This window comes from Acinonyx jubatus, chromosome C2, assembly GCF_027475565.1.
Source record: "Acinonyx jubatus isolate Ajub_Pintada_27869175 chromosome C2, VMU_Ajub_asm_v1.0, whole genome shotgun sequence".
Classification (NCBI taxonomy): Eukaryota; Metazoa; Chordata; class Mammalia; order Carnivora; family Felidae; genus Acinonyx; species Acinonyx jubatus.
Genome location: NC_069384.1, coordinates 71,202,314 through 71,224,255, shown reverse-complemented (window position 1 = coordinate 71,224,255; position 21,942 = coordinate 71,202,314). Strand labels below are relative to the sequence as shown.

Genomic DNA, 21,942 nt, shown 5'->3' with positions numbered 1-21,942 from the left:
AGGAAGAAGGAGAGACTGTAAAGGGGGAAAATAAACTTTTCTGGGGATAACTAGCTAGAGAATGGCAGGGAGAAGAGAGTAAAAAAAGATCTGTGTGTGTGAGAAAGACTTCCTGAATTGAAATTAATATTGGTGGTCAAAAGAAGAAATGGGGGTGGAATCTAAGAATGTCACGCAGATGACCTAGTCAGATGATTCTTCCAAACCAAGTGATCACAACATGTGGGGTTTGTTCTGCTTTGGAGTGAGATGCAACTGGCTGTTAAGCGTGGACTGTCAGGTGTGCATCACAAGAGAGGACTTATCTGTTGCTAGAAATGGAAGAAAGATAAGGCTTAGGAACAACACTTGGAGGATTACTTGAGAACCTGATAAATCAAGACAGATGTTTATCTCTTATGTGACCATAACATCAAGGCAAAACAGAATGACTCTATAGCAGCTCACTTTCATCTTAATCACCACTTAAAACAGACATGGCACATTCAGATTCTGGTTACACTGTAAATGCTTCATATTTGTGCATATTTAAAAATTAGGATAATATAACAAAATCTCAAAATACATTTGCATGCATTTAAAGAAAGAAATGTACCAAAATATTAACAGTAGTTAATTGTGCCTAACAAGTAATTTTTAGCTTGATTACAACCATCACAGCTGTGGTTAAAAAAAAAATCAATATAAAACAGGGCTTAATAATTATTTAGGGTGAGATGACTATCAACTGTATCCTTAAGACTGGCTCACAGACTTGGGGGGCCTGGGTGGTTCAGTCGATTAAGTAAGTGTCCGACTTCAGCTCAGGTCATGATCTCATGGTTCATGAGTTTGAGCCCCGCATCGGGCTCTGTGCTGACAGCTCAGAGCCTGGAGCCTGCTTAGCCTGGAGCCTGCTTCAGATTCTGTGTCTCCCTCTCTCTCTGTCCCACCCTTGCTTATGCTCTCTCAAAAATGAGTAAAATTAAAAAAAAAAAAACTGAAAAAAAAACCTTAAAAAAAAAAAAAAGACTGGTTCACAGATGGAACATGACTAGAAACTGCCAGTGCACCTTCAGCCGCATGCTGAAAGCATGGGTTGAGGAATCAAATTCCCTCAGTCAGAATCCTGGTTTCACCATTTATTTAAGCGTGTGACCTTGGGCAAATTAAATTACTTAACTGTAGTCAGGGATCCTTGAAGAAATGGCTGGTTCTAGGCCTGGGACAGGGAAAATAAGGATGAGCCTAGAGTATCTTATATTGTCAGAAGGTAAAGAAGTACTTAAAAAGGATAAGGACACAGGAAAGAGTTCCCAAAAGCCAATACTGGAATGAATGGAGCAGAAAAATAAAGTAGCATTATATTTAACCCAAAGTGAAAAATAAATATATACAGTTCATATCAGTACAAATGAATAAATAAAATGGTGGGGTGCCAAATCTTCCTTATAAAAGAATTCCAAATAATAATTGTAGCTACATCCCCTCCTAGGAGTTGGAACTTAACTTCCTTCCCCACTTGAATATATGCTGGATCTAGTGACTCATTTCCAAGAGTATGGAAAGGGAAAAATAACTTCATGGTGGAAAAATGTGGCAAACACTGCATTAACCAAGTGATCAAGGTTAACATCTCCAGTAATAAGTTATGCTGACGTCACTCACCACCTGATTGAATGTGATGAGAAACCTACTTTACCTCTATGGTATTCTTCCTCAAATTCCATAACCCCAGTCTAACTATGGGAAAAACATCAGATAAACCCAAACTGAGGGACATTCTACAAAAATTCCTGACCAATACTCCTTAAAGGGGCACCAGGGTGGCTCAGTTGGTTAAGCATCCAACTTTGGCATAGGTCACGATCTCGTGGTTTATGGTTCCAGCCCCACGTCAGGCTCTGTGGTGACAGCTTGGAACCTGGAACCTGCTTCAGATTCTCTGTGTCTCCCTCTCTCTCTGCCCCACCCCTGCTTGTACTCTGTCTCTCTCTCTCTCTCATTATAAACATTAAAAAAATAAAAATTAAAAAAAAACTATCAAAGACATGAAAAACAAAGAAAAACTGAGAAATTGTTCACAGAGCAGAGGAGTCTAAAGAGACATGACAATGTTATATTCTGTAACAAAAAAAGGACATTAGTGGAAAAACTGGTGAAATACCAATAAAACCTAGAATTTCATTAACAGTAATGTACCAATGTTGGCTTCTTTGCTTTGACAGACATTTCAGGGTTTGTGTTAACATTAGAAGATAGGGGATAGCTATACAGGAAATCTACTATCTCTGCAAATCTGAAATTATTCCACAATAAAAAGTCTATTTCAAAATGAATTATGTAATAAGTTCCTTTAAAAGTTATAGAATTATCTACAATATGACCTAGCAATTCCACTCCCAGTATATACCTAAGAGAACTGAAAACATATGTCCACAACTAAGTTGCATATGAATGTTCATAGCATTATTCATAATAGCCAAAAGATTAAAAAAAAAAAAACACCCAAAATATCCATCAACAAATGGACAGATAAAATGTAGCATAGCTATAACAATGGAATATTTGGCCACGGAAAGGAGTGAAGTACTAATACCGGCTACAACGTGGCTGGACCTTTAAAACATAAGTGGAAAAAGAAAGACACAAGAAGACCACATACTATATGATACCATTTATATGAAATGTCAAGAACATGCAAATATTTCCACAAAGACAGCAGGTGATTAGTGGTCACTAAGAGGTGAACGGAATGGGATGTGACTACTAATGGGTATGGCGTTTCTTTCTGAACGCCATTTCATGAAAATGTTCTGGAATTAGACATCAGACATTGCACAACCTTTTTAATATCTTAAAACCACTTAATTGTACAGTTTAAAATGATAAGTTTCAGCTATGTGAATATCTATCTCAAATTAAAAAAAAATTTTTTTAATGATTTATTTTTGAGAGAGAGAGCACGAGTGGGGAAGGAGCAGAGAGAGAGGGAGACAGAGTCCGATGCGGGGCTTGAACTCAAGAGCTATGAAATCATGACCTGAGCCAAAGTTGGACGCTTAACCTACTGAGCCAACCAGGCACCCTGCTACATAAAATACTTTAAAAGTGAACTTAAAATTAAAGATACAGGGGTGCTTGGGTGGCTCAGTTAAGCCTCTGACTCTTGATTTCAGCTCAGGTCATGATCTCACGGTCATGAGATCAAGCCCATGGGGCGGGCTCCATGCTGAGCGTGGGGCCTGCTTGAGATTCCTGCCCCCCTTCCCCAGATAAAAACAAAAACAAAAATAAAAACAAAAATAAAATAAGAGAGGGGCACCTGGGTGGCTCAGTCGGTTAAGCGCCGACTTCAGCTCAGGTCATGATCTCGCAGGTCAGAGACCCGCATTGGACTCTGTGCTGACAGCTTGGAGCCTGGAGCCTGCTTTGGATGCTGTGCCTCTCTCTCTCTCTGCCCCTCCCCAACTCATGCTCTGTCTCTGTCTCTCAAAAATGAATAAAAGTTAAAAAAACTTTTTAAAAAAATAAAAAACGAGATACAACAAAATTAAACATTTTATTGATTTCATGAAGTACATTTTTTAAAAATTTTATCTATCTATAAGTTTACATCGAAGTTAGTTAGCATGTAGTACGCAATAATGATTTCAGGAGTAGATTCCAGTGATTCATCCCCTGTGTATAACAGCCAGTGCTCATCCTAACAAGTCCTCCTTAATGCCCCTTACCCATTTAGCCCATCCCCCCACCCACAACCCTTCCAGCAACCCTGTTTGTTCTCTATTTAAGAGTCTCCTATGTTTTGTTGCCCTGTTTTTATATTATTTTTGCTTCCCTTCCCTTATGTTCATCTGTTTTGTATCTTAAATTCCACACGAGTGAAGTCATATATTTGTCTTTCTCTAATTTCACTTAGCATAATACCCTCCAGTTCATCCTACGTAGTTGCAAATGCGAAGTACATTCTTAAGTGAAACTGGTTTTAAAGAAAAAACAAAAAAAACCCCTCCAAGTGTATGGCCACTGCCTCGATTTGTGCCAAAATACAGGCTGTTTTACCTGTCAGCACTGCAAGTGTCAACAGTATGAAAGGCAAAGAGTATCTTAGTATTATTATGAAAATAGGTTTTGACTTCATAAACCCCAGTGGTACCACACACCACACTGAGAACTGCTGCTTTAAAGTATATCCCAGCTCTACACTTCACCCTCATACGCCAATTATTGTTTTACTGAGGTGGCAAAAGACACATATCTATTCATTCTTTCAAAACACAGCCTTTCCATATACAGTACTTCGTTCACCCAAAAAATTTTCTTTACTGCTCTATTTTAATATACTGCACAGTAGCTTTTTAATTTGCTGCATACATTCAGTCCAATAGAACTAAAGAGGAGCTAATACATTATTTGTTTCACAACATTCTTCTTGGTGATTATACATTACAGGTAAAGTTGAATTAGCTATCTCAAGGAAATCCCAATTAACATGATGTTATTACCTTACAGGCAACACATGTCTAAATAAACCCCCAAATTTAACATTAAACGTATGGGTCACAGATATCCTTAATGAAATTACTCAAGATGACAAATATGACAGCAACAATTCTAAGTAATATGCCTCATAAGTGATTAGATCTTAGTAAATACAAGCATGACAATCCTTGATACTATGACATCAGCTTAGCTGAGGACTTCATCACTTCATCTCAAGATTTCTCTAACCAGTATCTATGTCTTCAACTGCTGCTCAGAGGAAGAGGTTAGGAGCTTTAACCAGCTTCCTAAAGAGTTTCCATGCATTCAGGTTTTACTTAGAGCTACCCATAAGCAACAGACTGAGGACTAAACTCTGATATTTAGGGACATTTACTACTGAATTGATCTGATATCATGAATGCACCACATAAATCATATGCATCATTTTACCCAAATACACCAAAGAATTTTCTGGCCTAACTCATCTTTGTGTATAAATTTCTCCATTCTTAAACTTTCTTCAGTATTTTCTGTATCTAACCAAATCTTTCAATGTTCAGCAAGAATTATTTCCTATGTAAGATCATTCCTGTCTATCCTTGTTCAAAATGATCCTTCAAATCCTCTGAACAAGACTGACCCCCGCCCCCCACCTCCACACAGGCCCCTCACATCCTCTGAATACAAGTTACACAGGAAAACTAACTCAGAGAGTAATAAAGCTGGATTAGAATTAACCTGGTCCATCTTTCTTTCTTTTTTTTTTTTAACGTTTATTTATTTTTGAGACAGAGAGAGACAGAGCATGAATGGGGGGAGAGCCAGAGAGAGAGGGAGACACACAATCCGAAGCAGGCTCCAGGCTCTGAGCTGTCAGCACAGAGCCTGATGCGGGGCTCGAACTCACAGAGTGCGAGATCATGACCTGAGCCGAAGTTGGACGCTTAACCCGACTGAGCCACCCAGGCGCCCCTCTTTCTTATTTTATGCGAAGGACCAACACCCCCCAAAATAAGTAGGCTGAATTTAATTACTAACAAACTAAGACCAGAATTCAAGACCAGTAACAACTCAATCTCATGTTGTTGTTTTCTTAATCATGTTAATATATGTTAATCACTCTCGGGTATCTGGCTGGCTAAGTCAGTGGAGCATAGGACTTTTGATCTCCAGGTTGCAAATTTGAGCCCCACGTTAGGTGTAAAGATTTTTTTTTAAGACTTTATGATTTTTTTATGTCATCTCTACACCCAACGTGGGGCTTGAACTCACAATCACGAAATCAAGAGTCACAAGTTCCACCAAGTCAGCCAAGCACCCCTAGAGATTACTTAAAAACAAAACCTTTAAAGGACTCTGGCAATGAGTTGCAACTGTGCATCCTTAATTATTCTTTTAGGTATCTTTCCTGCTCAAGACTTCAAGCAATTGAAAGGACCACCACCACTATTATTATTATATATTGTACTGTCTCCTTTAATGTTTAACACAGATCCTTGCATGTATTAAGGCATTAATGTTTAACACAGATCCTTGCATGTATTAAGACAGTAATAGTTACTGATTTAAGGTACTATATACTCTGTCACCAGAGGAAATATTCTTCCCAAATTTATTAGTTCTCTATCAAAAAGCATTTCACTACACAACATATAAACTACCCTATATTAACAAAAATATCTTTGGAAAGATTTACACTTTTCCTCTAATAGCTAATTCATGGCGTTAGTCTTTAATCCTTTTCCATAAAACAATGTTATTTTTTTCTGTGTGTTGCTTCTACTGATGGTGTCAAATGCCTAAAAAGTGCTAAGTGACGATGTGATAAGGTTCTTTACATCTTATATTTTAGCCAGAAACAATATAAAAACAATTCATGATAAAATTCTGATTTACCAGTGTTTTGCTCCATCATTACCCAAAAATGTTTTCTTAAAAAAAAAATGATAATAATGCCTCTCTCTAAATCTGTTCACTTTTTGCTACTTTTCAGTGAAAAACAAGTAGGCGAAACAAAAAGCCCCAAAACACACTGTACTCTTCTAACAGGCCCATTGTTTAATTGTGACACGACTCAAAAACAAACAATTCCTCAATTGTCTACTGAAGGAGACCAGGGGAAGCTAAATATACGACAGAAATGAAAAAAAGGAGTGGTGTCTGGAACTAGTCTTAACTAGTAAAAATCATTACATTTTTTATAATCTAACTTGGATCAACTATGGTACTTAATGTACAAACCATACACTACTAAAAATGATTTGAAAAGCACAACTTGCTTTATATTTTTTACTTACATTTTATATAAATAAATGAATCTTAAGTTTTCAGTACCTTAAAAATGAAATCTAACACTATTTGATAGACTTCTAGCAATCTCTCAATAAGCTATAAGAGCTCCCAAAACACTGGCCTCTCCTCCCTTCCCACCTCACAAAAGCTTCAAAAGCTTTTGAGAGAGAAAGTGTCGATTAAAAATATCACTAATCACCTCAAATGTACAACACACGCTATGGAAGGCAAGTTCACAAATTAAAAGGAAAGGAGTGTTTTTATTTGGTGGCAATGGCCATAACATCAGGTCTGTTAGTAGCAAAGCCAGAAAGGAAAAGGAAAGTGGGGAAGAGATACAGAAGACAACTGGGGCACTGGAAAAGAATAAAGTAGTGTAAAGAAACTCTGATTCAAACTCAAATAAATGAAGGAGTGGATAATATATCAAATCAATAAAAATGTAAGGATAGGTTAGTTAAGATGAAAAGGATGTTTCCATAGAGCCCAAGCAAAGTGAAACCAAGAACAAAGAGTAAGCAAGTTACCAATCCATTTATTCTTGAAGGATTTTTGACTAACCCTTGGAGACCTTAAATTTCCACTTTGATGGCTGTCACAGGGGACAGGTGATAAAGCCGTCTGCCTGAATTGAAAAATCTAATAGAAGCCCCTTCCACACAAGACCAGGACCTAAAAAGTATAATCTGTTCAAGAGTAAATCAGGAATGAATCCCTCTGGGCCAAACGGAACAAGAAAACCTTCAGTATTTTGAGTCCAGTGATACTGTGGAGTAGGGGCTGGAGGTGAGGTTCTCTGAGGAATCCTAACAACAAAATGTACGTTTTTGGGTATGAATTCATCCCACCTCTGAGGTCCCCCAAATTCCCAAATAGGTTTAATTAAATATGGTCATGCTAGTGAATGGTAAAATCAAATGACAAGAACTTTAGATCTTTTTGGGTACTACTCAGATCTCAAATAATACCCAAAGATAAAATTATAAGGAAAAGGAACATCTCATAGTGAAAATTCAGAAAACGAAACAAAGCACCATGACAGAACTAGCCAAAACGGACTGGTGAAATAGATGTAGAATGATTTGACACAGAATATGTATCAGAAGTTTGAAAAAAAGCAAATATGAAAAACCACCATACAAAACTTTTGGAAAGGGGCACCTGAATGATTCAGTCAGTTAAGTGTCCAACTTTGGCTCAGGCCATGAACTCATGATTCGGGAGTTTGAGTCCTTCAACAGGCACTGTCGGTGCAGAGCCTGCTTGGGATTCTCTCTTTTTCCCCCCTCTCTCTCTCTGCCCCTCCCCACTCACCCCCCCCCCATTCTGTTTCTCTCAATCTCAAATTTAAAAACTTAAAAAAAAACCCATAATACCTGAATATTTGAATTTGACATTTGAAGTAAAAAGGAGTGCAGACTTAGTGGAAGGAAGAATTAGTGAACTGGGTAAGGTAGGTCTCTTTAGAAAGTAACTAGAATGCTGCATAGACACAAACAGAAAATATGAAAGAAAAGTAAGATGAGTAGGTTGGATGACCTAAGATATAACTATTTGGAGTTTCAGAAGAAAGGACATAATGAATGAAGGAATGGTTTACCAGATAAATTAGTAGCTGAGAAATTTCTAGAAGTGATGAAGGACACAAAATCCATAAGATGAAGAAACTTAATAAATCAAAAGCAGGATAAAAGTAATTTACACACACCAAAGTAAAGACACATCAGAGTGAAATTAAGATCAAAGAGCAAAGAGTTCCAAAAATCAGCCAAAGGAGAAAAAAGGGCAATTGGACTTTAGCTTACTTCCTGATAGCAACAACAGCCAAAAAACACTGGAACATTCTCAATGTCCAGAGAGAAGGTGCCAACGTACTTCAGATTCAACAAAACTCTTTTGAGAATGAGGACAAAATAAAAATAATTTGAGACAAAGAAAATTTTCAAAAGATTAGAATTCCACTATTCTCTTAACCAAAATCAGTCAAGTTGGAAATCAAGAACAAAAAGAAAACCAGAAAAATATACCTTAAGTTTTGGAAATTTTAAAACATCTCTAAAAACTTACGGTTAAGAAATGATATAATGGAAATTAGAAAATACTTAGAACTGAATGAGAGTGACAAAGCTACGTACCAAAACTTAGAGGATTGGATAAACAAAATGTGGTATATACCTACTGTAGAGTATGTTCATCTATAAAAAAGAAGTGACATTTGATATGTGCTCTAATGAGCATCAACTTTGAAAACATTAAGTAGAATGAGCCAGACACAAAAGGCCAAATAGTGTATAATTTCACTTCCATGAGGCATTTGGAGTAGTCAAATTCATAGAGACAGAAATAATAGAGATCACCAGGGCCTGACGGTAGAGTGAAATGAGCACTTATTGTTTAATGGGTACAGAGTTTCTGTCTGGGATAAGAAAAGTTTTGAAAATGTTAAGTTTTATGTTATGTATATTTTACCACACACACACACACACACACTTGCCGGATGTGATTAAAGCACTTAAGGACACTTAGAGTTCTGAAGTTTTACTTTATAAACACTCATAGGAATTAAAAGGAGTTCTACTGGTAGTTAGCAGAGATCACAGATAACCAGTATTTCACAATGGGCCAGCAAGTCCTCATAACTCTTGAATGTCCCACCGTGCAATGGTTTAGTTATATATAAAAATATATACGTATATATGTGTGTGTGTGTGTGTGTGTGTATATATATATATAAACCTATATAAAATATATTTTATATATAAAAATATATTTTTATATATAAAATATATTTTTTAAGAAATTTTTTTAACGTTTATTCATTTTAGACAGAGAGAGACAGAACCTGAGCAGGGGAGGGGCAGAGAGAGAGAGGGAGACACAGAATCGGAAGCAGGCTCTAGGCTCTGAGCTGTCAGCACAGAGCCCGATGTGGGGCTCATACCCACAAACCAAGTCAGATGCTTAAACTGACTGAGCCACCCAGGTGCCCCTAAAATATATTTTTTACAGTTTTAACTCTCACTGAATTTTCCAGCCATGCAACCACTATGAAACCAAGAGGACCTTGACCTTCATTTTGCTCAGTTCACTTTTACTGAGATGTTTATTCACCATCTGTAATATCATATCACTTAAAGCAACATGCTCATGCTGGATGAGTAATCAATGGCAGTACATCTACATGAGATTGCATTAGGTCAAGCCTATGAACAGATAGATACAGGTACTTCATGCTGATTTTTTGAGTAGCTGTGATCAAGTTATTTACAAATGTGTATTATAGTTTTCCTTTTATTTCTTATAATGAATATAATAAACAAATATAAAAAATATAAATATACATTATTATATATAAATAATGAGTTGTATTACCTGTAACAGCAAAAGACTGGAAGCATCTCAAATAGTAATAAATAGGAGACTAGTTTAATTAGCTATATGTATCACCCACTAAAGTATTATATGTGAAAATGAATGAGAAAATCACTCTACCCCATGGAGTGATCTCAGGGTATGCTACTAATGAAAATCAAAGATGGGAGAAAAATAGAAGTATCATATGCTACCATTTATCTAAGGGGAAAGAAAAGGCATGTCAACACATAGACATGCACATATGCACTAACACATGCTTATTATCTTTTTAATCGAAGGATAAAGCTTTGATTGGTTACTGTGGGGGGGAGGAAGGGAACAAAATGGGGAGGGGGGGACTGGGGCACCTGGGTGGCTCAGTCAGTTAAGCGCACATTCTTGATTTTGCCTTGGGTCATGATCTCACAGTTGACAGCACAGAACCTGGTTGGGATTCTCTCTCTCTCTCCCCCTCAATAAATTACCAACAAAAGTAGAATGAATACCACTACTTGACATAAATAAGATACCACAGAGACCCAATCTAATAATCCATTGGCTGCTAAAAATGTCCTCGCATTTTTCACTTCACAGACAATACGTGAAACTTATTTAGCTTTACTATTAAGTGAAACAAAGACCACTGTACAAAATTAAATGCAATTTGGCAGAGGCTAAAAATTCCCATTTTCTTCTGTTCTTACATCTTTCGGGGTTACAACATCTACAATGGGAACTTCACTATGTGTTACACATTTAGCAAATACTCATTAACCAGGTTATGACACTGCTTCTATTATGAACTATTATGATGTATCATATTTCCTCTACCAAACTCCCTTTGTGAGAAGGTACTAATTTTATCTCTCTCTCTTTACTCCCCAACAGCACCTGGCAAAGTGTTATATACGTATATGTCAACATCGTAGAATACCAAAATGTGTTTTTCACCTACATAAACAATGTTAGCCAGTTTAGGCAAGTAAACTACTGCAACTAATCAAGTTGACTACTGAAAGACAATTCACTTATCTCTCTAGTCCTTCAATTCAATTACCTATAAAATGTATTAATACCTGAATTACTATTTTTGAAGTGACTGGGGACAGGAGACTGCAGGATGTGAAAAATGCTTTGAAAATTTTTTTATCTGGGTTTATTACCATTTAGTTCTTTTCCTCCAATGGTTTTGCTATGGTAGAAGAAACAAGTGTTATTAATCACAACTAAAAAGATTGTCTACAAAATGCCAACAAAACTATGATAAATTATTAAGGTAAACACAAATTTTGCCAAGATAAAGAGGAATATACAAAACTCAACTGCATTTCCCAAAGTGAAATGGGAAAGGGAAAAGATACCATTTATAACATAATAAAAAAATACCAAGTTCCTAGAACTTGGTTCCCAAATCTTCTCAACTCACGGTGCCCTTGTTATTCCCAGTAATTATTCAACAATGACAAAAGAAATTCCAAATGGTTTCATTTATTTAGTAGTTAGGTCCAAACAACTTTGGGAAACATGCACCTGATGGGCACTGCACAACTCAAGACCTCAGACACTGCCCACACTCATTTCCTGCTCCATGCTGATCTTTGTACTTTTAATCTCAGCAATTGCTTCATAAAGACAGACATTATCAAATGTATCACAACTTAATGTTGAAACTGTGAACTCCCAAGAGCTCAAAGTCCACACAGTGCTCAACAGATGTCAATCACCGATACCCTCTAATATTTAAAATCCCATGGTGGCTCTGAGCTCAGTGGGGTATCAGTTTGGGAACCATGTAATTAGAACGTTTACACAGAGGGGAAATATACTCAAAGATATTAAGTAGAACTAATAAATGGAGAGAGATACTAATGTTTATGAATTTTAACACTCAAAACTGTACAGATGCCAAATTTCCTCAAATTAATCTATAGATTCAAAGTAATCTTAATCAGGGGTACCTGGATGACTCAGTCAGTTGAACGTCTGACTCTTGATTTCAGCTCAGGTTGTGATCCCAGGGTTGTGGGATTGAGCCCTGTGTGGGGCTCCATGCTGAATGGGACATTCATTCATTCATTCATTCATTCTCTCTCTCCCCCCTCCTCTCCCCTGCTTATGCACTCACTCTAAAATAAATTAATTTAAAAACAAAACAAAACAAAAAATACCAAAGTAATCTTAATCAAAATCCCAAATGGGTTTTATGATAAACTAGACAGCTAATTCTAAAATCTATACAGAAGAACAAAGGCTCAGGAGTAGCAAAGACACTCCCAAAATAGAATCATGTGGAGAGACCTGCCCTGCTATAAACATTTTTTATCTAAGAAATTGGATCCTGTACCAGATACCACACCACTTATGCATCCTTTCCAATCCTTTTAGCCTCACCTGTCTCTTATTCAAGCTGCTACTCCAGCAACCAGCTCTATGCTGGATGTGGCCATTTTTTATTTTTTTTTTTATCATTTTTAAAATTTTATTTATTTTTTAAAATTTACATCCAAATTAGTTAGCATATAGTGCAACAATGATTTCAGGAGTAGATTCCTTAGTGCCCCTTACCCATTTAGCCCACCCTCCTTTCAGTAACCCTCTGTTTGTTCTCCATATTTATGAGTCTCTTCTATTTTGTCCCCCTCCCTGTTTTTATATTATTTTTTTCCCCTTGCCTTATGTTCATCTGTTTTGTCTCTTAAAGTCCTCATATGAGTGAAGTCATAGGATTTTTGTCTTTCTCTAACTAATTTTGCTTCGCATATTACCCTCTAGTTCCATCCGCGTAGTAGCAAATGGCAAGATTTCATTCTTTTTGATTGCCAAGTAATACTCCATTATATATAAATACCATATCTTCTTTATCCATTCATCCATCAATGGACACTTGGGCTCTTTCCACACTTTGGCTATTGTTGATAGTGCTGCTATAAACATGGGGGTGCATGTGTCCCTTCGAAACAGCACACCTGTATCCCGTGGATAAATGCCTAGTAGTGCAATTGCTGGATTGTAGGGTAGTTCTATTTTTAGGTTTTTGAGGAATGGACGTGGCCATTTTTTAAATGCATACATAACAATGCCTCACTTCATTCCTGAGCTGCGTACATTGCCACCCACCCACGTGCAATCTGGTAGTGCAGGGGTGAACCTATAACTATCCGTGATGAGAAGACATCCCATCTCATTAGACAGATCCTTTTTCTATCCTGTGTTGGATGATCCTGTGACAAACTTTCTATAACTTCCTGGAGGACAGTACAATGGGATTGAGCAATCAGTTACACTTCCATATGGGCTACCACTCTACGTATGCTCCACTCCCTCTTTCCCATTATTTCTGCTCCCTGGGATATATTCTTCCTAATAATGAAAAGATACATAAGCCTTCTGCTGCAAGCTCTGCCTTCTGGTGAATCCAGGCGAAGAAAGATCCCTGCCTTATGTCATATCAAATAAAATTTTATATGGATTAAAGATTTAACGTGAAAGGAAAATTCTCATTTTTATTATTATTATTATTTTAATCTGTATTTATTTTTGAGAGAGAGAGAGAGAGACAGCATGAAAAGGGGAGGAGCAGAGAGGGAGACGCAGATTCTAAAGCAGGCTCCAGGCTCTGAGCTGTCAGCACAGAGCCTGATGCAGGGCTTGAACTCACGAAAGTGAGTTCATGACCTGAGCCGAAGTCAGATGCTCAACTGACTGAGCCACCCAGGCACCCCGTAAAATTCTCATTTTTAGAAAATTATATAGGAGGATATCTTTATGTAGAAGAATACCTTTTGTGACTCTAAAGGAAAAGAATGATAAATAAGACTACATTCTATACTATAAAAAGACATGCCATAAACCAGGAGATATCTGCAACAGAAGTTGACAAAAATTGTATCCAGAATATAGAAAGAATTCTTATAAAGAAATACGTTCTGTACTTGCGCTAGTGGCAGTGGCAGCAGGTGCACCCTTGGCAGGCAAAATGATGCCAGCGAGTTCGTAACCTATATGTGCTGTGAAAATGCTCCTCTAGCAACTGCATCATCGGCACCAAGGACCACGCATCCATTCACATGAAAGTGGCTGAAGCTGACAAGGTGACGGGCAGGTTCAATGGCCAGTTTAAAACCTACGCTATCTGTGGCGCCATTCACAGGATGGGTGAGAGAAACAACTCCACTCTGGTCAAGGCCGATGGCATCGTTTCAAAGAACTTCTGACTAAAGAAGATCATGGATGTGAGATACTTGTCATGAATAAATAGCACCCCCCCAAAAAAGAAATAAGTAAAAGACAACTCAATAAATAATGGGCAAATGACATGAATGGGCATTTCATGGAAGATGACAAGTGAATAAAATACATGAGAACATGCCCAACCTCATAAAAAATCATGGAAATGTTAAGGCCAGTAGTAGATACGGAAATGTAAGTTAAGGCCATTAGTAGATACCATTTTACATCTTCTCGATTAAGAAGGCTGACCAAAATCAAATGCTACCAAGATGCAAAGAGAACTTTTATAACTGCTGGCAGGAGTGCAAAGTAGCAAAACTACTTCAGAGAACAATTTGGTATTAGCTTGTAAAGTTGTTTGCCTTTACATTCTGCAACTTAGCAGTTTTATTCCTGGATATAAATCCAAGAAACTCTTGCACATATGCAAATTGTAAGAATATTTATAGTAGTACTGTTATACCAATAAAAGACCAAAAACAACCCTTTATATGCCAGGCTGTGTGCTGATAACAAACATTGCAAAATCTTAATGTTTTAACACAAAGAAGGTTTATTTCTAGTGGACACTAAGCTTGAGGAAGTTATTTTTCCTTAAGATAATTTATGGATCTAGGCTGCTGTGATTCTAAAGTTTACCATCTTAACAAGTTGTCACCGAAATGGAAGAGAGAGACTAAGGGAGCATGTGGGCTTTTAACTGTCTCAGTCCACAAGTGACATACCTTACTCATGGTTCAACAAAACCTGCCACATGCAAGGCAATCCATAAATATCTGTTGAATGAATGCATGAGTACAGAGGAATAAGAGATCATTTTTACCATCTCAAAATGATTTGTGAAAGTGCATGACTTTGACTTGATAAATGACATAAAAGATAGACAGTTTCCACAGATAAAAAATGGGGGAAGGATACTCCAGTACTACCTATAGATCACAGTGAACACGCTTCACCTCACAGACTGACTGTGAATGATCCTGAGAGGCTGGCTGCCACATCTTCCTGTAGGCTGTGATTAGAATTCTGAGGCTGCATTCCACTTCTGGGAGGGTATGAAATAAAATAATCCAGCAAAGACAGACAAAAAAAAAATATCTCCTTGCTTTAAGAAAAATGTTTTTTGGGGCTCCTGGGTGGCTCAGTAGGTTAAATGTCCGACTTCGGCTCAGGTCATGATCTCACGGTTCGTGGGTTCAAGCCCCCTGCCTGGCTCTATGATGACAGCTTGGAGCCTGGAGCCTGCTTCAGATTCTTTGTCTCCTTCTCTCTCTGCTTCTCCCCTGCTCACACTTTGTCTCTCTCTCTCTTTCTCAACAATAAACATTAAAAAAAATAATTTTTTAAAATGTTTTTGAAAAATTATGGAGATATACATAATATATATATTACATATATATTCCTAAGCAGTATCAAATTACATACAGAGATTTAAAAAACTGAACACTCAAGGGGCACCTAGCTGGCTTAGTCCATAGAGCACATGACTCTAATCTTAGGGTTGTGAAATTAATCTCCATGTTGCATGTGGATCCTACTTAAAAACAAAGAAAAAGAACAACAACAACAACAACTAAATACTTTGGTGCGCCTGGGTGGCTCAGTTGGTTAAGCGGCCAACTCTTGATTTTGGCTAGGGTCATGATCTCACAGTTTGTGAGTTTTAGCCCCTCATGGGGCTTTACACTGACAGCACAGAGCCTGTTTAGGACTCTCTCTGTCCCTCTCCCCCACTCTCTTTCTCCCAAAACTAAATACATAAACTTAAAAAAATAAAATCTTTAAAAAAAGTAAATAAAACTTGTTTCAGTATGAACATACCATTCTGTAAACTGCGCTATTTAATATGGGTGGATATACTGGACATATATGGCTATTTAAATTTAATTAAAATGAAATAAAATTCAGATACTTAGTCATACTAGCCATATTTCAAATGCTCGGTGGTTACATGTGGCTAGTGGCTGCCATATTGGGCAGCAGAGATATAGAACATTTACATCATGGCAACAAGTTCAAGTTGAACAGCACTATTCTAAATCCTTCTATACAACCACTCATATACAGTCAGAGGAAGAGTGGTTATTTTAATATTAAGATATTTCTAAGTCAAGATTATACCGAAAAGGTTCAAAAACTAAACTTTAGTATAAAGTTTTAATGTTTTCCTTAAGTTTATCAAAAATGGAAAGCAAACAATTCACTTCTGTACCAACTTGGTTAAAAGGCTGACAAGTCAACAAGAACCAGTCTAGATTTAGTAGTATAGAATATATCTCTGAAAATGGGCCTAACATTATATATCCTGGCCACTTATTTATATAAGCCCAGTTGTGAATTAACACCCAAGAACTTTGCTTTCATTCTTTAGAATTACTGTCCAACTTTTAAAGTGTAAATGCCAATAAACAGTGATATGGAATTATAAAGGCTTTCTTTCATGAGAATCCTTCAGTCTTTGACATCTAGGCAAGGATTACTTCCTATATCTCAACAAGGGCAAAATTCAGTTTTCAATTTGTTTTCCCAGATTAAGTCCTCCAGAACCCTGTTTACTAAGAAGTGCATTCATATGAAAATCTTTGAGCAAAGAGGAGAAAAGCATGATGGACTTCTAAGATGCAACATTCCATCAATGTGATTACACTGCAACTACAATGTGATTAACTTCCTGATGGTCATTTAAAGAACACCAAAGTAATGTCTAGAGATTGTCTATTTGACAAGCTTCTATAAAAAGTTACAAAAATACTACATCAAAATAAAAAGCTTCTGCATAGCAAAGGAAACAACAAAACTAAAAGACAACAAAGATGACCTACAGAATGGGAGAAGATATTTGCAAATGACATAACTGATAAAGGGTTAGTATCCAAAATATATCAAGAACTTATGTAAGTCAACACCCAAAAAAACCCAAATAATCCAATTTAAAAAATGGGCAGAAGACATGAACAAAAGAACACATGAAGATGTACATGAAGATGTTCAACATCATTATTCATTAGGGAAATGCAAATCAAAACCACAATGAGATACCATCTCACACCTGTCAGAATGGAGAAAAAGGAACCCTTGTACACTGCTGGTGGGAATGCAAACTGGGTGAGCCACTATAGAAAACAGTATGGAGATTCCTCAAAAAATTAAAACAGAATTACCATATGATCCAGCAATTCTACTACTGTGTATTTACCCAGAGAATATAAAAAATGCTAATTCAAAAAGATATATGCACCCCTAAGTTTATTGCAGCATTATTTACAATAGCAAACTATGGAAGCAATCTAAGTGTCTATCAATAGATGAATGGGGTGCCTAGTTACGCATCCAACTTTGGCTCAGGCACATGATCTCACGGTTTGTGGGTTTGAGCACCACATCAGGCTCTGTGCTGACAGCTCAGAGCCTGGAGCCTGCTTCGGATCCTGTATCTCCCTCTCTCTGCCCCTTCCCTGCTCACACTCTGTCTCTCAAAAATGAATGAACATTGGGGCACCTGGGTGGCTCAGTCAGCTGAGCGTCCGGCCTCAGCTCAGGTCATGATCTCACAGTTTGTGAGTTCAAGCCCCGCATCAGGCTCTGTGCTGACAGCATAGAGCCTGGAGCCTGCTTCTGATTCTGTGTCTCCCTCTCTCTCTCTGCTCCTACCCGGCTCATGCTCTGTCTCTCTCTCTCTCAAAAATAAATAAACATTAAAAAATTAAAAAAAAAAAAGAATGAACATTAAAAAAAATTTTTTTTATACAGATGAATAAAGATGTGGTATATAAATATAATGGAATATTACCCCCCCAAAAAAGAATGAAACCTTGCCATCTGCAACAACATGGATGGATCCAGAGGATATAATGCTAAGTACACTAAGTCAGACAAGACAAATACCTTATGACTGCACTCATGCATGGAAATTAAGTAACAAAACAGACAAACAACAAAAAAGAGACAGACAAAAAGCCAGACTCTTAAACACAGAGAACAAATTGATGGTCAACAGAGGGGAGGTGGGGCAGGGGGGATGGGTAAAGTAGGTGAAAGGGATTATTGTGATGAGCACTGAGTAATACATCGAATTGCTGAATCACTATACTGTACACCTGAAACTAATATAACTCTGTATGTTAATTGTACTGGAATTAAAAATAATAATACAAAAAATATAATAAAAAATTTTAAAGTACTTACATAAATAAATTTTGCATAAACACCAAAGATAAATTTCCTCCAAATGCTAGTATATATCATTTTGCATTATTATATTTCAAAGCCAATTTCTTCTGTAAACAAATATACAAAAGCAGCAGCAAGCACCACCACAGAAAGCTTTCCCTCCCAACTATCTCCTCTACCTAGCCATATTTGATCAAATGATTAACAGTGATTCTTTTTAAGGGTAATAGACCTGAATGTTTTTCCCATGTTTCTACAATACACAAGGAGAAAAATACTTTTCTATATTCTAATTTTTATAAATGAACATGTACTGTTTTTGTAATGAGGAATAATAGCTGTCATCTTCAATTAAAAAAAATAAAAACTTTAGGTGAAATAGGTGAAGGTAAAGGGGATTAAGAGGTACAAATATCCAGTTATAAAATAAATAAGTCATAGGGATGAAAAGTACAGTATAGGGAATACAATCAATCAGATTATAATAATAACACTGTATGGTGACAGATGGTAACCACACTTATTGTGGTGAGCATTTTGTAATATACAGAATTGTCAAATCACTATACTGTACACCTGAAACCAATATAACATTGTATGTCAATCATAGCTGAATTAAAAAAAAACCCTATTGATCTTACAAGAGCTTCATATACTACTACTTTTTTTTTTTAATTTAAGAGAAACAGTGAGAATGGGGGAGGGGCAGAGAAAAAGAGGGAGAAAGGGCATCCCAAGCAGGCTCCAAGCTGTCAGCACAGAGCCTGATGTGGGACTCATCCTACAAACCGTGAGATCATGACCTGAGCCAAAATCAAGAGTCAGAGGATTGACTGACTGAGCCACCCAGGCGCCCTGCTCATATACTACTACTTCTTCAACTATCATAATCTCATAGAAGTTCTACTCCTATGAGCTCTGACAGCACTAATACCATTCCCTTGCTGGTTACTGATTTAGTGCCTCTCAATTCCAAGTTCACCCAGTCTGTCTATTCTGAAAATAGACCTGGGACTTTTAAAGTTTTTCCTTGGCCAGCGGGCACGATGTTAAGCTTTATCAGTAGAGGGCGCAGGAGAGACATTGTAGGAGAAAAGTTTTGCTTCCTGGTTCTGGTGTGTTTGCTCACCAGACTCCTCCAGCATCAGACTTGTATTCGGCAAGGTGACCAGCAGCATACCCAGCAGCCACCAGTTCCCCCTACTCTCTTCTTGGGAGCTTTTGTAGTGGAGTTAACTAACACCTCCCTGTCAACAGCTTTCTCTGGTACCCTAGAGAACAGATGTTCAGCAAGTTCTGCCCACACAGCACCACTGCTATTTAGGTATCCATAGGCATGCTGTCTCCAACAAGGTCTAGATCTCAGCTCTGGGGGAAGGAGGGTTCCTTCCTAGGTGCCGAGTGAGCTATGAGCCCTAGGTAGCAGCTGTTCCTTATATCTGCTATTACTATATTCTTCAGACTTGTATTTACTTCTTACTAGCTCACGCGTCATTATTCTACCCTCTTGTTATAATCAATAATTCGTTCCACGTTCAAATGATTCTGTGGTTTCTCTTCTGATTGGACCCAGAATGATAGAGTCCCATCTGTGTTTTACACTTACACACTTCTTTGAACTTCAATCACCCGGCATCTAACTTTTCTTCTCTCTTTCTGTAAGATATTTTTTTAAAGTTTATTTACTTATTTTGAGAGAGAGGGAGACTGCAAAAGCAGGGGAGGGGCAGAGAGAAGGAGAGACAGAATCCCAGGCAGGCTCTGCACCATCAGCACAGAGCCCAATGTGGGACTCGAACTCATGAACTGTGAGATCATGACCTGAGCCGAGATCAAAAGCTGGACATTTAACTGACTGTACCACCCAGGTGCCCCTCTATAAGATTTTAAACTCATGGCTGGCAAGGAACATTTTTCTTAATTTGCTGCATCAATCTGATGCTGTCCAATATAATTCTTTTAATACAGAGGGACTAACAAATGTTTAAACTCACTTCACATGATTCATAAATACTCTATACACCCTCATTAGTTTAAGACCGCTATAAACAAATAAAACACTTTTTAATGATCTGCAATGGTTTCAGAATTTCACCAACCAAACCATAAATAATCAGGATAGCATTAGAATGTACTCCTTGGTGTCCCTAGACTACAAGGTTTCAGAGACTGGAACAGCCAACATGCTTAGACCTCCTAGGCCCAGTAAGATAGGAGATATGAACTGCTCATGCTCACAGACTTTTCATGGCTACAGGGTCAGAAAGAGGCTGAGGATGAATAATGCTTATTTTTGTATAAATGGGAAACAATAAGGTAAAAAATTATGCTCAGAACAAGGATGTTAAACAGCCAAGTGACAAGTTATTTACAAACAAGTAACATAACTACATTGGAATTTCAGGGTGATAAGGTTGGATGTAAAATAAAGGAGTACGAGGTTTTATGGTAAAGCGGCCCTCTGTGCTTTTGGAAACCTGGCAGAAACCCCCCTCTAACAAGCACAGTATCATCAACACTGAGAGTATGTCCTATGAGGGAAAGTGGGAAAGGGTCAGAAAGCTATCCTCACTGGCCCCAAACTTAATTTGCCTGATCTTTGCTGAAACGGTACACTCTAGCTTATCCCAGTAAAATGTAACTAGCTTGTGTAAAATCTGTATGAAATGCGTGTTTTCCTCAAGCCTCAAAACCAACCCTCTGTGGGATTACCTCAGTAGCAAGTTAGAATTGGGAGTCATAGCTGGAAGTACAGAAAATATAAGAAACATGCAATTGCCTTGAGTTCAAACACAGAAAAAGTTGCGTGTCTTTTCAAATGCCTTTTAGTAATGTAAAACAGTACCACTCAAAAAGAGTTATGCTAACTGTTTTCTACCAGTACTCAATGAAATACAAAAATTGAGAGAAACTCAATTTAGAAACTCTCACAGTAATTTGCTATTGACACTAACAACAACAAAAAGGGCTTGTATTTTGTATGTCTAATTTTTCTTTCATTTCCATTGTATAGTATTTTACAAAAGTTGTTAGTCCAGTACCAAAACATTCTGAGAGGCACTGTTCTAAACCACTCAACGCTGAACACAAGATATTTTCCCAAAGATCTGAATACATATTTCTCAAAAGATATAAAAATGGCCAATAAGCACATTGGAAGATACTCAATGTCATTAGCCATCACAGAAATGCAAATTAAAACCACAAGATACCATTTCACACCCATTAGGATGGCTACTATCAAAAAGAAAATAACAGGTGTTAGTGAGGATGTGGAGAAATTGGAACTCTCACACACTGCTGGCAGGATTGCAAAAGGGTACAGTCGCTTTGGAAAACAGCCTGTTAGCTCCTCAAAAGGTTAAACATGGAGTTACCCTATGACTCAGCAATTCCATTCCTATGTATATACTCAAAAGAAATGAAAGT

At 37.4% G+C, this 21,942-nt stretch overlaps 1 protein-coding gene and 1 pseudogene across 1 annotated transcript in view; one reads left to right on the top strand and one right to left on the bottom strand.

Annotated features, from left to right (window-relative positions):
* Window positions 1-21,942, bottom strand: part of PAK2 (p21 (RAC1) activated kinase 2) — a 93,225-nt gene that overhangs the window by 52,803 nt on the left and 18,480 nt on the right. The gene's annotated exons all lie outside the window — the stretch shown is intronic.
* On the top strand, window positions 9,901-14,534 carry LOC106987893 (40S ribosomal protein S21-like; annotated as a pseudogene).